Below are 12,865 nucleotides of genomic sequence, written 5' to 3'. Positions count from 1 at the left end.
ATGAAAAGACATGAAAGAAACTTGAATGCATATTACTAAATGAGAGAAGCCAATGTGAAAAGGCTATATATTGTATGTTTCCAACTGTATGACATTCTGGAAAAGGCAAAACCTTATAGACAGTAAAACAAACAAACAAACAAAAAAACAGTGGTTGCTGGACTTAGTGGTGGTTGGCAGACGAATAGACAGATAACAGAAGATGTTTAGAGCAATGAAAATACCCTATAATAATATGATGATGATGGTATATATGTCATTATACATTTGTTCAAACTCATAGAATATACCACACCAAGAGTGAATGGTAATGTGAATTATCCACTTTGGGTGATTATGGTGTGTCAAAGAATCCGCCTACCATGCAGGAAACACCAGTTTGATTCCTGGGTTCGGAAGATTCCCTGGAGAAGGGATAGGCTACCCACTCCAATATTCTTGACTCAGACGATAAATAATCCACTTGCAATGTGGGAGACCTGGCTTCAGTCCCTGGGTTGGGAAGATCCCCTGGAGGAGGGCATGGCAGCCCACTCCAGTATTCTTGCCTGGAGAATCCCATGGACGGAGGAGCCTGGTGAGCTACAGTCCATGGGGTCACAAAGAGTCAGACATGACTGAATGACTAAGCCCAGTACAGCACATTCATGTGTCAGGTCAGTGGGTATATGGAAACTCTCTATATCTTCCTCTGAATTTTATTGTAAATCTAAAATATCTCTAGATTTTCTTTACAAACCCAAACAAGTGAATTCAATATTCTTGTCTTCTAAATAAAGGTAAATAACAGTGGGGATACTTGGGATGAAGAACAGCAGTCACTTATTTAGTAATAAATACAGTTTTCCATAAGGTACAACTTCTCTAGCTAATTTCTTTGAAAATGTATTTGTATATAGACATAAGTGTAGATATAAGTATAGTTATAATCATTCTCCAGGAAAGACAATATGAAGTTCTTCTTGTGTGTATGTTGTAGTATGCTACTCACTGAAAGACAGGTTATTATCTAATTTCTAAACTGTATTTGAGTACCTATGGAGCATTTCTCTTTTTTTCAAGTGCTGGAACACAAGTGCTGTGTTCTTAACACAGTTGCTATAGAAACTCTGTGTTATTGGATAGTAATTGAGAAAACTCATAAAGCCTTCTTGAAACACACAGATTAGAAAATTTGTTTGATTGGTTTAGGCATTTGAAATGCATTCCTGAAAAAGAATTGAATGACTCTAATCAAGTAAGTGATATTTCCTATTGCCACCATTTTTCTTGTACATTTCCTTACCCAGAGTCAATAGTCTGTGATGAATGGTTAATGAATGAAGAAAGCATCTTAAATAGATAAATTCTGAGTTTACAAATACATACACACATACACACATATGTATGTATGTTTACATATACTATGTTTGCATGTGTTTAAGTATACTTTTTAAATTTTTAATTAATTACAATTCAAAGCTGTAATTAATAATTTCATGGAAGTTAGCGAGCAAGTGTATCTACGAAGGTGAGAAAAATTCTACACAAATAACTCAAGCTCCTTATTGAAACACGTGCAAAATATAGGCTGACAACATTAAAATAGCTTCTATTATGTCAGTCTGTCCCTTTATATCTGTCTACCTATAAATAATCATGTATATATAAAATGTCAAGATATGTGAATTTAATTGTGGATAAATACGATATTATAATGGTTACAGCAGTCTATTATCCATGGAATTTCCTATTTCTTAGAAGTTAATAGGTCTTTAAATACTGATTTCTAATTCAAAACGTAAAAATCAGGCCTACACTGCCTTAGTGAAAGGCATGTAGCATACACAATAACACCGTTGCTGCTGAAATCAAGATCTGGCTTTATAGCTCAGTTGGAAAAAAGGGCAATTTAGTGACTTTTAGGCAGATTCCTGAACAAAAATGGTCAATAATTGTAAAGAGAAGAACAATACTGAAACATTAGTATTTCTCTAAGAATTAAACATAAAAATAGCTTATTAAAGCTGAAAAATCAAAACTATATAGGCAAATGTAGATTAAATTATTATATATATGTTAATTATATAAAAATTTCATCAGTCATCACTTACCTGATTTTAGAGTGCCTGAATATAGAGCAGACATGGAACCTTGAGTCAATTGACATAAATAACTTGAAGGTGTATATGTTTTATCTGAATATTTGTATCCAGCATGAAGCATGTTGTTGTTCAGTCACTCAATTGTGTCTGAGTCTTTGCGACCCTGTGGACTACAGCACAGCGGTCTTCCCAGTCCTTCACCATCTCCCAGAGCTTGCTCAAACTCATTTCCATTGAGTCAGTGATATCTAATAGCTGTTGAATGAATATGTGTAACTAAATGCGACAATAGATTGTAACTTGTTGTTGAGACTACAGTTCGAAGTTCTGTTTTCTTGAGAAGCATACTGGAGAAGGAAAATGTCCCTGGCCTAATGTCTCAGTGTGTCGGTCATCAGTAAATAATATGGCACATTTATGATGCATTTTATTTCTTTTTAACTTCTAGTATTCTTGAAATGTTTTCTATTTCTAGAAAAAGTATGAGTACTGTTCTTTATTCTTTGATGAATCTGCCTTGAGACAAAATTATAATACCAATACTACTAAAATCTGGTCAACTGAGAAAATGCAGCCATTTCAGTAGTAGAAGGAAGTGATCAGGCAAGTCTGTGAGATTCACCTAATCCCATATTTGACAAGGCGTGGCCTTGGGTCAAAAGTTTTAGAGTGACCTGGAGCATTTGGAAAAAATCAGTTTCATGGGCCAGTGTCAGACCTACTGGGTAGATTTTCTGGAGAAAGTAAGGTCCAGGAAATGATTTTAAAAAGGCCCCAGGGGAATCATTATATGCATTTAAGTTTGAGAGGTAGTGACCTCCCAGATAGACCTTAAACCAAAGAAATAGGTTTGATTTTTCAGTTCCATCTCTCACTCATTTTTGTGAATAGTATATTTATTGCCAGCCAGTTATTCTGCAAATGTGCCATTGAATAGAAGCAATTAAAAATCACTGCCAAGTACCTGCATTAAATTAAATACATTATTTCTTGCAGTGGGTCAATAAGATACTTTGAACATATACTGACTCTAGAAAATCAGTGTCTATGAAAAACTTCACTTCTTCCTGAGAAACATCTCTGATAATACTCAAATAAGACCATGTTTATCTGACATTCTCAAAAGTCACTTATGTCATATCATTAATTTTCATAGTGTGTTAGGATATTATTAGGACTTCCCTAGTGGCTCAGATGGTAAAGCGTCTGCCTATAGTGCGGGAGACCTGGGTTCGATCCCTGGATCAGGAAGATCCTCTGGAGAAGGAAATGGCACCCCACTCCAGTACTCTTGCCTGGAAAATCCCATGGACGGAGGAGCCTGGCAGGCTATAGTCCATGGTGTCGCAAAGAGTCAGACACGACTGAGCGACTTCACTTCCTAGGATATGAAGAATGGTTTAAGTTATTCACTGAAAACCTACACACATAATAATATAGAATGAAAATTAAAAATAGAAATCTGTCCCCTTTGACTACTCATTTTTATGCTAAGCAGTCTTCCCTAGGCCCCTGTTCATATTAAATCACAAATACAAAATTAAAATGTATTAGGCTGCAGGTATTTATTTAAAATATTACCTAATATTTATTAAAAATTCTTAACAAAAGATTTCAGTGTCTGCCAAAATTTGTGCTTTAAAATACTGTTTCTGCAAGATTCTTCTTGAAGCAAAGTGAATCTATGGTCAATATGTTTGCAATGTGGTATACCATTTTGCCATTTTGAAATTATAACATCAAGGTTCAGAGATGTTCGGCAATAACGATATCAGCTTAAATTATCCCCTAATTATTTTTACCCTAATACTCCCTGATATTGTGTTACAGTAGCCTCTGATGTGATAGAACTGGCGCTGTATTCAATATACTTTGCAAAGCACTATATGTAGTATAATATATTTTTAAAGTAATCACTAGGATTGAACTATTTTCTGCTCTAAATCCAGAAGAAGATACATTTATATGTTTGAGACTTTGTGTTAATATTTGAAATGTTATGACTGGATATTATATTCTAATTTGAATATAAATTTCTTGTCCAAACTTACTGAAACTAAGGTAACTTATTTTTGGTGTGGGATTGATAGATCCTAGGAAAGATTTTAGCAGAGGGCAATGGCACCCCACTCCAGTACTCTTGCCTGGAGAATCCCAGGGATGGCGGAGCCTGGTGTGCTGCAGTTCATGGGGTAGCTGAGAGTTGGACACGACTCAGTGACTTCACTTTCACTTTTCACTTTCATGCATTGGAGAAGGAAATGGCAACCCACTCCAGTGTTCTTGCCTGGAGAATCCCAGGGATGGCGGAGCCTGGTGGGCTGCCGTCTATGGGGTCACAGAGAGTCGGACACGACTGAAGCGACTTAGCAGCAGCAGCAGGAAAGATTTTATCAAGTTCAAGTTAGATTCAAATGCTTACAAGTTAGAGAGTCAAATTGTTGAAGTACATTGACAATATTTTAATATTTTTGTGTTTGAAATAAAATTTAAATAGAGTTTGAAATTTAAAAAATAACAAACCAAAATATTTAGGCTGCATGGATGAGGCATATCTGGCATTCTTTAAGAGGAGGATATTTTTCAGTTATTATACTTCTCATTTTTCTGCCTTGTTTCTCTGACATCACAAACCATTATCTATCCTAATCAGTGAATAAAGGGTAAAGTAATGATAAAATATCACTTTTTATGATATTTACTGTTATCAGTCAGTGGACTTTTCTCCCATTTCTTTTTTCGGTCTGTTTTTTTTTTTTAATATAAATTAATTTATTTTAATTGGAGGCTAATTACTTTACAATATTGTGTTGGTTTTGCCATACATCAACATGAATCTGCCACAGGTATACACGTGTTCCCCATCCTGAACCCCTCTCCCTCCTCCCTCCCTGTACCGTCCCTCTGCATCCCAGTGCACCAGCCCCAAGCATCCAGTATCATGCATTGAACCTGGACTGGCGATTCATTTCATATGTGATATTATATATGTTTCAATGCCATTCTCCCATTTCTTTTTGAATTACATGTAAAACCCTTATTATGAAGAGACATCACCATTTAGCTTTAGGCCTAAAATTATTTGTCTCTTTCTTTAAGCCATGATATGTGAAGAATTTGTTGTTTGTATTATGTATATATATATTATATATAATATATATGTATATTTGTCCCACTTTATAATTTTATTTTTTCACCTCTTTCTTTGATGAATGTACATTTATATATATAATATAATAGATTGTGATAATATAATATGTAATGAAAGTGATCAAAGATTAAAACATATACATTGAATATTGTATTTTTAAAATTTAAAAAATGACAACTTTAGTAAGAGTTCCATGAGAAATAATTTTAACATGCCAGCCCCCTACTGGGTCTTAATTCTGAATAAAAGTTGATTGGAAAGATTATTGACATAAAGAAAAAAGAGAAGAAAATGCATATAGGCAAAAGCAGTGAGTCCAATTTGTTATATTTTCCAGTGTACATTAGGCTACCATTTTGGGGTATCGTAAATATGGGGTAAAATAAATAACAGACTGTGCTGAAAATGAGTTCTAAAAATGTGAATTTGAAGTGTATATGAGTCTGATGTCAGTAGGGAAAAAGGGGAATCTATCAGTACTTTAAATGTTGTATCTGAATTGCATTTTAGCTCTTTTAGGACCATTTAAAATCATTAACACTTAATAGGTTTCTTTTAGAAATATATATACATACACACACACACACACACACACACACACATATATATACACATATATATCACTACTGCATTGTGACTTAGAAACTTTTTTCTTTTAATTTCACACTTGAATAATACTTCAGTGTTGAAGGTGGTAATTTAGGAGTCAATCAATTACTTCCATTAATTATTATGAATTTGGCTGCTTATGACAGTCCTTCTCATGATATATGCTCAACAACTCTTCAGAGTCTCTGCCATTGGTGTATACTTAATGGGAAAGAGACAGATAGCCAGGAGGTCTGCACAAGTTTTTTTTCTTTTATCACATAAAAACATTAATTAGCCACACTGAATCTGGTTATTGCAAAACAGTTAATATCTCAAAATTGTTAACCTCCCAAAAGTGTTTATTTCTCAAAAAACATACATCCTTCATTGTTAAACTAGGTCAGAAAATATAAGTATATTGTGGGCCAATTGCTTTGGATTTCAAAAGGCTTACCTTTCAAATCATCTATTAAAAATTGCGGTAGTTTTTTTAATCTCTTATTTTTTTCTTGTAGAAATCTTTCTAAACCAGTTTTGATAATTCACTTAAATAGTCTTCTACAAACAACAAATGTTGGCAAGGGTGTTGAGAAAAGGGAACCTTTTACACTGTGGGTGAGGATAGAAATTGGTGCAACCATTATGGAAAACAATGGTGAAACCATTATGGAGGTTTCTCAAAAACGAAAACTACTGCTACCACAATATCCCAGAAATCTCTCTCCTGGCCATATATCAAAAAATAATAATAATAACACTAATTTAAAAGACACATGAACCCCAGTGTTCATAGCAGTATTATTTACTTTGCTAAGGCATGGAAACAGCTTCAGTGTCTGTAAACAGATAAATGTATAAAGAGGCTATAGTATACATATATGTACACACAAGCATACAATGGAATACTATTAATCAATAAAGACGAATGATATTTTGCCATTTGTACCCTCACAGATGGACTTGGAGGACATTATGCAAGAGATAAGTCAGACAGAGAATGATAAATAGTGTATAATAGGCTCAAGGATGTACTGTACAACATGAGGAATGTAGATGATATTTTGTAATAACTGTAAGTGGAAACTAACCTTTAAAAATTGTATAAAAATGAAGAAAGAAAGAAAAGTGACCTATACTAGAATGTTTGAAATTCTTATAAAGCAGTATCTGTGCTTATGTTTTCTAGGTATACATACCGGAGTATTTCCATAAAATGGGTAAAATATGATATTTTTAACTTAAAATAGTTAAAGAAAAAATACATAAAGCTAAAACAGCAAAACATTAACCTTTGTAAAAATCATATGTATAATGTTTTACAAGTCTTTATATTTTAGTTTATGATTAATATTTTATAGTTAAAAATTGAAACAAACCAGTAAATAAAAACACACATAAAACAGCAGAAATAAATCAAAAGTAAGCCTTTCCTTTTTATGAAAGAAACCCTTTTAAAGCTAGACAAAAACTAAGACTTAAAGGAGGACCAATTAATTTGATGGCATAAAGTGATAAAAGTTGAAACTTATCTGCAAAATCAATATTGAAGACACAGTAGAAAGACAGATTATAAATTGGAAAAAAACTGACACCCAGAAACCTACACAAATATCAGTCACTTATTTTAGATAGTGGTCACTTGCAAGTCATTAAGGAAAAAGAAACTGGCAGATTGCCTGTGCTTAAAATATTGCTAGTGCCACACTATTAACTCTTGAAATAGCCGTAGGAGTTTCTGCTTCCCTGCATTCTTCCTATTATTGTCGAATTTAATATGCATTCTCTAATAGGTAAAAATTGTGTCTATTTCTTGTATGTAGTTGTGAAAGAGGTGTTTTCACGTACACTATTTGCTCTTTTACTTTAGTTAATTCTCTACTCGTGTAATTATGTGAAAAAATACCCGCCCACACACACACACACACATACACAGAGCAAGTGTATCTGTGGGAAGTGGAACTCCCATAAGACTAATATTTTACTGTATTTCATTTTGGACTCTTTTAATTTTTTTTTAATGTTTAATCCAATTTTTAAAGGCTAACTTTCATTCAGTTGGTCTTCCCAGGTGGCTCAGTGGGTAAAGAACCCTCCTGTATTACAGGAGATGCAGGCAGACATGAGTTCAGGTTGGGAAGGTCCCCTGGGGCGTGGCAGCCGACTTCAATGTTCTCGCCTTGGGAATCCCAGGGACAGAGGAGCCTGGTGGGCTACAGCCCATAGCGTCACACAGAGTTGGACACGACTGAAGCGACGGAGCATACACACCTCCATTCAGTTATTACAAAGTACTGACTATATTCCTGATGTTGTCCAATATATCCTTGAGTCTATCTTACACCCAGTAGGTTGTACACCCACTTTCTCACTTCTGTATTACCCCTCCCTTTCTTTTGTACTCTGTTAATTTTTAACATGAGTATGTTTTATTTTGAATCTTTAAAAACACAAAAGCTATGTTATCACTATAATTATCTTGTTCTAGTTTTAGAGAGATAAGATATTTTTATTAAATAGCAGCTCGTAAGTCTTCATTTACAGTTGAGTGGTTTCTATTTTTGTGTTGTTGTACACAAGTGACTTGAAATGTTATCAAATAAAAGTATGTTGTCAAAAATAGCAAAATGAGCCCTAGACCCATTTTTACCAGGAATGGGAATAAAACTGAATACATCAGAAATGCTCAAGTTGAATGGTCTTAAACTCCATTTTGCATTTAGGTATAGGCTCATTATTCACTGAGATCACCTTTCATCAAATTACTATCATTGATGAGATCCAGATATTCTTTTGCTACATTAAAAATTCCTGTGGGAAAAAATAGCTTTGGGGAAAAACATCTTTAACTATTGAATATGTCTTGTCTCTTCAGTTGCAACATAAAATGCTTTCAAAATTAGTGATTTACTTTTTTGAAAGTTACCAAAAGTCATGAAATACTTATCTAAGTTATAAATTTCCTAACAAATGCAGAAAATTGTATCTCATATCCAATCCCCTTCCTTCTGTTTATGTGTTGAGTTCATTTATGTCATGTTAAACTTTGATAGCTTTTTTTGTGTTTTTGATGGTTCAACCACTGAATGCATTAGATATCTCCAGTATTTTTTATAGAATATTGCTGACTTAGGAAACCAAAGTCAGCAAGTCCATGAACAAATGTGTACTAATGTTGTGGTGAATCAAGGGTTCCAGGGTAGGCAGTAAGGAGAATAGACCACAGTAGTCTCTCACTGGGCCATGCATATGACCTGTCCAACTTGCTGAGTGCTGGAGCCAATAGCCTTGTATGCTTGTATGCTTTGCCTGATGAGCTACAACGTGTAACAGCACGAGCAGCAAGATCAACAATAGCAGATGTGAGAGGACTTCAAGCCTGACTCTCTTCCCAGATTTAAGCCAATTTTGGAATCAATCAAAAAGACATGGATTCAACGTAAGAAGAATTTATGTTCCTTTTAGAAACTCATATTTAATTAAAAAAACATTTAATTGATTATCCAGGGTTATTGATTATTTAATCAATATATTTGATATATCTAATCAATATTTTGGATTATCTAATCAGTTAGATAACCAGTCTAACTGATTATCGAGGATTCAGAGTCAATATGTTAGAGGACTTTATTTTTTAATTCCAGGAAGAAAATACAGTTAATTCTCTAACATTGAAATTCTTACATTATTATCGAGCTACTTTTGTGTACATTCTTGACAGCCAGGTGGTCTATTCTGTGTATTCTAAAGTTATTATTATGCCGTAAAGGGGAGAATCCAAAAATACACTGAGATTAAGATGGATGTTGAGTCTTACTTCTGATTTTAAGAAATTTCCCTTCACTGAATAAAAGTGGTAAAAGTAGGTGCTATGCCTCATGAAGTTATGGTATTTATCAGACCCCTTCACCCTTAAAATAATTTGTAGAATTATCCGATGATGTTTTCTTTCCAAATGCCCAAATTGGTAAACTAAAGCTATAATGACTTAGCTATGTTCTTTATGACTCTTAGCTATGTTCCAGTCTTCCAAGAGTTAAATAACTCTTGGAAATAGCAGCCTACATAACTTTACAGTGTGTTTGATCTGATTTTCATAGAATTTTGGAGTCCCAGTCATCTGCAGAGCAAGTGTTTGTTTGAATCATCCTTCACCATATCTTTACCTACTGCAGTCTGGTTCATCAAACTCCCAGTCGGTGCTTTGCCTCTCCCTGCTCTGAATCCCCAGCTCGGTGAATCTGTCTGATCTTAATGTGTGGAATGACTCATCTAATATTTGAGATGCATTTTAGCCATGTGACAGATTTATTTGCAGCAGGAGTAGAAGAATGACTTAGATGATAGACTATCTTAAGGCATCTCTTCTGCTTTCAATGTTGCTATGTAACTTTCATTACTTTTAAGTGGAAAAATCATAATTCACTGCAAGAACAGTAAAATGGAATGTATATGCCATGGCATTTCAAGATACAGATTCCCTATTTTGCACATACTTAATTATTATATATTGTCATTAGAGAGAAACTTCAAATTTTTAAAGATGAAAAGAAATCCAGATTCCTTACAAAGAAGAACGTTAAGAAAAAATAGGAATGAGGTAAATGACTGTTGATAAAGACATTAAAAATACTGGCAAGTGGCTGCAGGATAGCCAGATTAACATAGGAGTTGATCTTTTAGTTATGTTTTCTTTAAATGAAATCACATGTATTAACTTGCTATTTTTAATCATATCTAATTTGTTCTTTTATTTTTTGGATACTACTCACTACTGGTTATAAGGTACAGTGGAAAATAATGGTAAATAATAAATATCCTCATATCTAGACAGAAGTAGCTAAATAAATAAATAAAGATACAGAGAATATATCTAATCAGAGTTCTTTCAAAAGTTACTGTTGTTTGCTTTTTTTTTTTTTTTCATTCTTGCTTTTTGATGCCCTTTTCTTTACTTAAGGAATAAAATTGAGTTCACCTTGGTGAGAGGTGAGGGGGAAAACACAACCACTGTCCCTTTGATTCACTCATTATCTATGTGTTTCCATCTTTCTGTCACACTTGAACCTGAGAAAAAAATGAATTTATTGAATTTGTAATAGTTTCTTTGTTTATGATCAGACTTACTATTAAGACCTCTTTCCATGCTTCCCTAAATGCTGCCAGGAGTAGCAGAAACAATCTTTCCTTCCATGTCCATATTTTTCATTTTAGGAGAAAAATCCACTGATGAGTTTCCTTATATTATCTATTTCCCACTGCACACCTTTGGGAAATTACAGGCTTCATTTTCAGTATGAGAAATAGGTGAGAGCTCATTTTTAAAACAAAATTAAATATTGCCCTCTAGAATTCTGTCATACTCTCTTTTTTTCTGATTTGTGTATATACACATTCATTCTCCAAGGGGCACTACATCTAAAAAGAAACAAATAAGGCTGCCATTTATGCCTGGAAACAGAGAGACTGATGGTTGCATGCATGATATGAACTCAGAAATTATGGCTTAGCTTCTGCAGAAGCATGAGAAAATCATATAAACTTTTGGGGCTGGAGATTTTCATCCACTTAGAAAAGCACCAATTCCATGTCTAATGCACAGCTTATTGAGATAAGGGTCATGCCGCCTGAATAAAATATATTTTTTGTGCCTAATCCCCCAAATTTCTCTCTGGAAAGTCAGAGGGGCTTTGAATTTTTCCTCTCAGTTTGTTTGTTTGTTTGTTTGTTTGTCCATGTTACATTTAAATAAAGAGTGTATTGTGTAACTTTTCTAAACTTCAAGAGAAAGACTCTAGATAGACTATGAATAGAGTGAATCAGAAAATCACACAGAATTCACGACCAGGTAGGCAATGATGTTACTATCCAGTAATATTTAGGTATGCTCAGCTTCATTGTTTTGTAGTGGGGATTTGATATTTCTCTTTTGCTCTCTCTGATAGTAACATGGGCCATAGATCTACTATACTTCTAAGTAGCTTTGCTTGATAAATATGAAAGAATGAGCAGTGTTAATAGTGCAGCACAGGAAACCACCGAGCTTGTTTTGTATCCAGACGTCCAAAAGGATATAGAAAAGGAAAGGATATTTCTCTGTATACATTGGAGAGAGTAGAACTTACAACTTTTAAAGTCTGAGAATTATGCTTATAGTCTTTCCTCATGTGTTTCTAATCTTTTAAAAAATGGCATGGCTCCCGCTATTTGCAAAGTTCTAAATTCTTGGTCCCCTAGCAAAAGTTTCATGTGGAGCTTCGCTTTTCTGAAAGTAAAATATTCCTTGTATTTCAAAAATGCAGATGAATGCAACACTATGAACACCATAACATTTATACCATATTTGTTTCTATTTTAAATTACATCGTGAATATTTAGTATATTGTATGAATGCTGGGTCACTTCAGTCTTGTCTGACTCTGTGCTACCCATGGACTGTAGCCAGCCAAGGTCCTCTGTCTGTGGGATTCTCCAGGCAAAGGTACTTGAGTGGTTTGCCATGCCCTCTGGCAGGGGATCTTCCCCACCCAGGAATCTCTCATGTCTCCTGCAATGGCAAGTGGGTTCTTTACCACTAGTATCACCTGCAAAGCCCTTAATATATTATGCAGAAGTAATTAAAATTAGCGAAGGAAAGAAACACTACTCAAGAAATTGTTGGGGCCAATGGGCTAAAGATTGCAACATAATAAATTACAAATGAATAAAAGAGTCAAAAAGGAAATTTTTTTTTAAAAATGGAATGACAGATAAAATGTGTGGATATTGCCTATGCTCATAGACTGGGTAAGGTCTAAGTATATAAAATTAAAGTATAAAAAAATGAAAAAGTTGGATAAATTTCACTATGTGACATGTTGACAATTCTATGGAAAGAACTGAACACCCAGAGGAAGTAAAAATATAATTGGTGACAGTAAACAACAGAGAACAGTAAACTTATATCCTGATCCTGGGAAAGATTGAAGGCAGGAGGAGAAGGGGAGGACAGAAGATGAGATGGTTGGATGGCATCACAGACTCGAGGGACATGAGTTTGAAC

The sequence above is a fragment of the Capricornis sumatraensis genome, chromosome 23 (genome assembly GCF_032405125.1).
Source record: "Capricornis sumatraensis isolate serow.1 chromosome 23, serow.2, whole genome shotgun sequence".
NCBI classification, from domain to species: domain Eukaryota; kingdom Metazoa; phylum Chordata; class Mammalia; order Artiodactyla; family Bovidae; genus Capricornis; species Capricornis sumatraensis.
The sequence above is the reverse complement of the archived record's forward strand: the minus strand, read 5'-3'. Positions refer to the sequence as shown.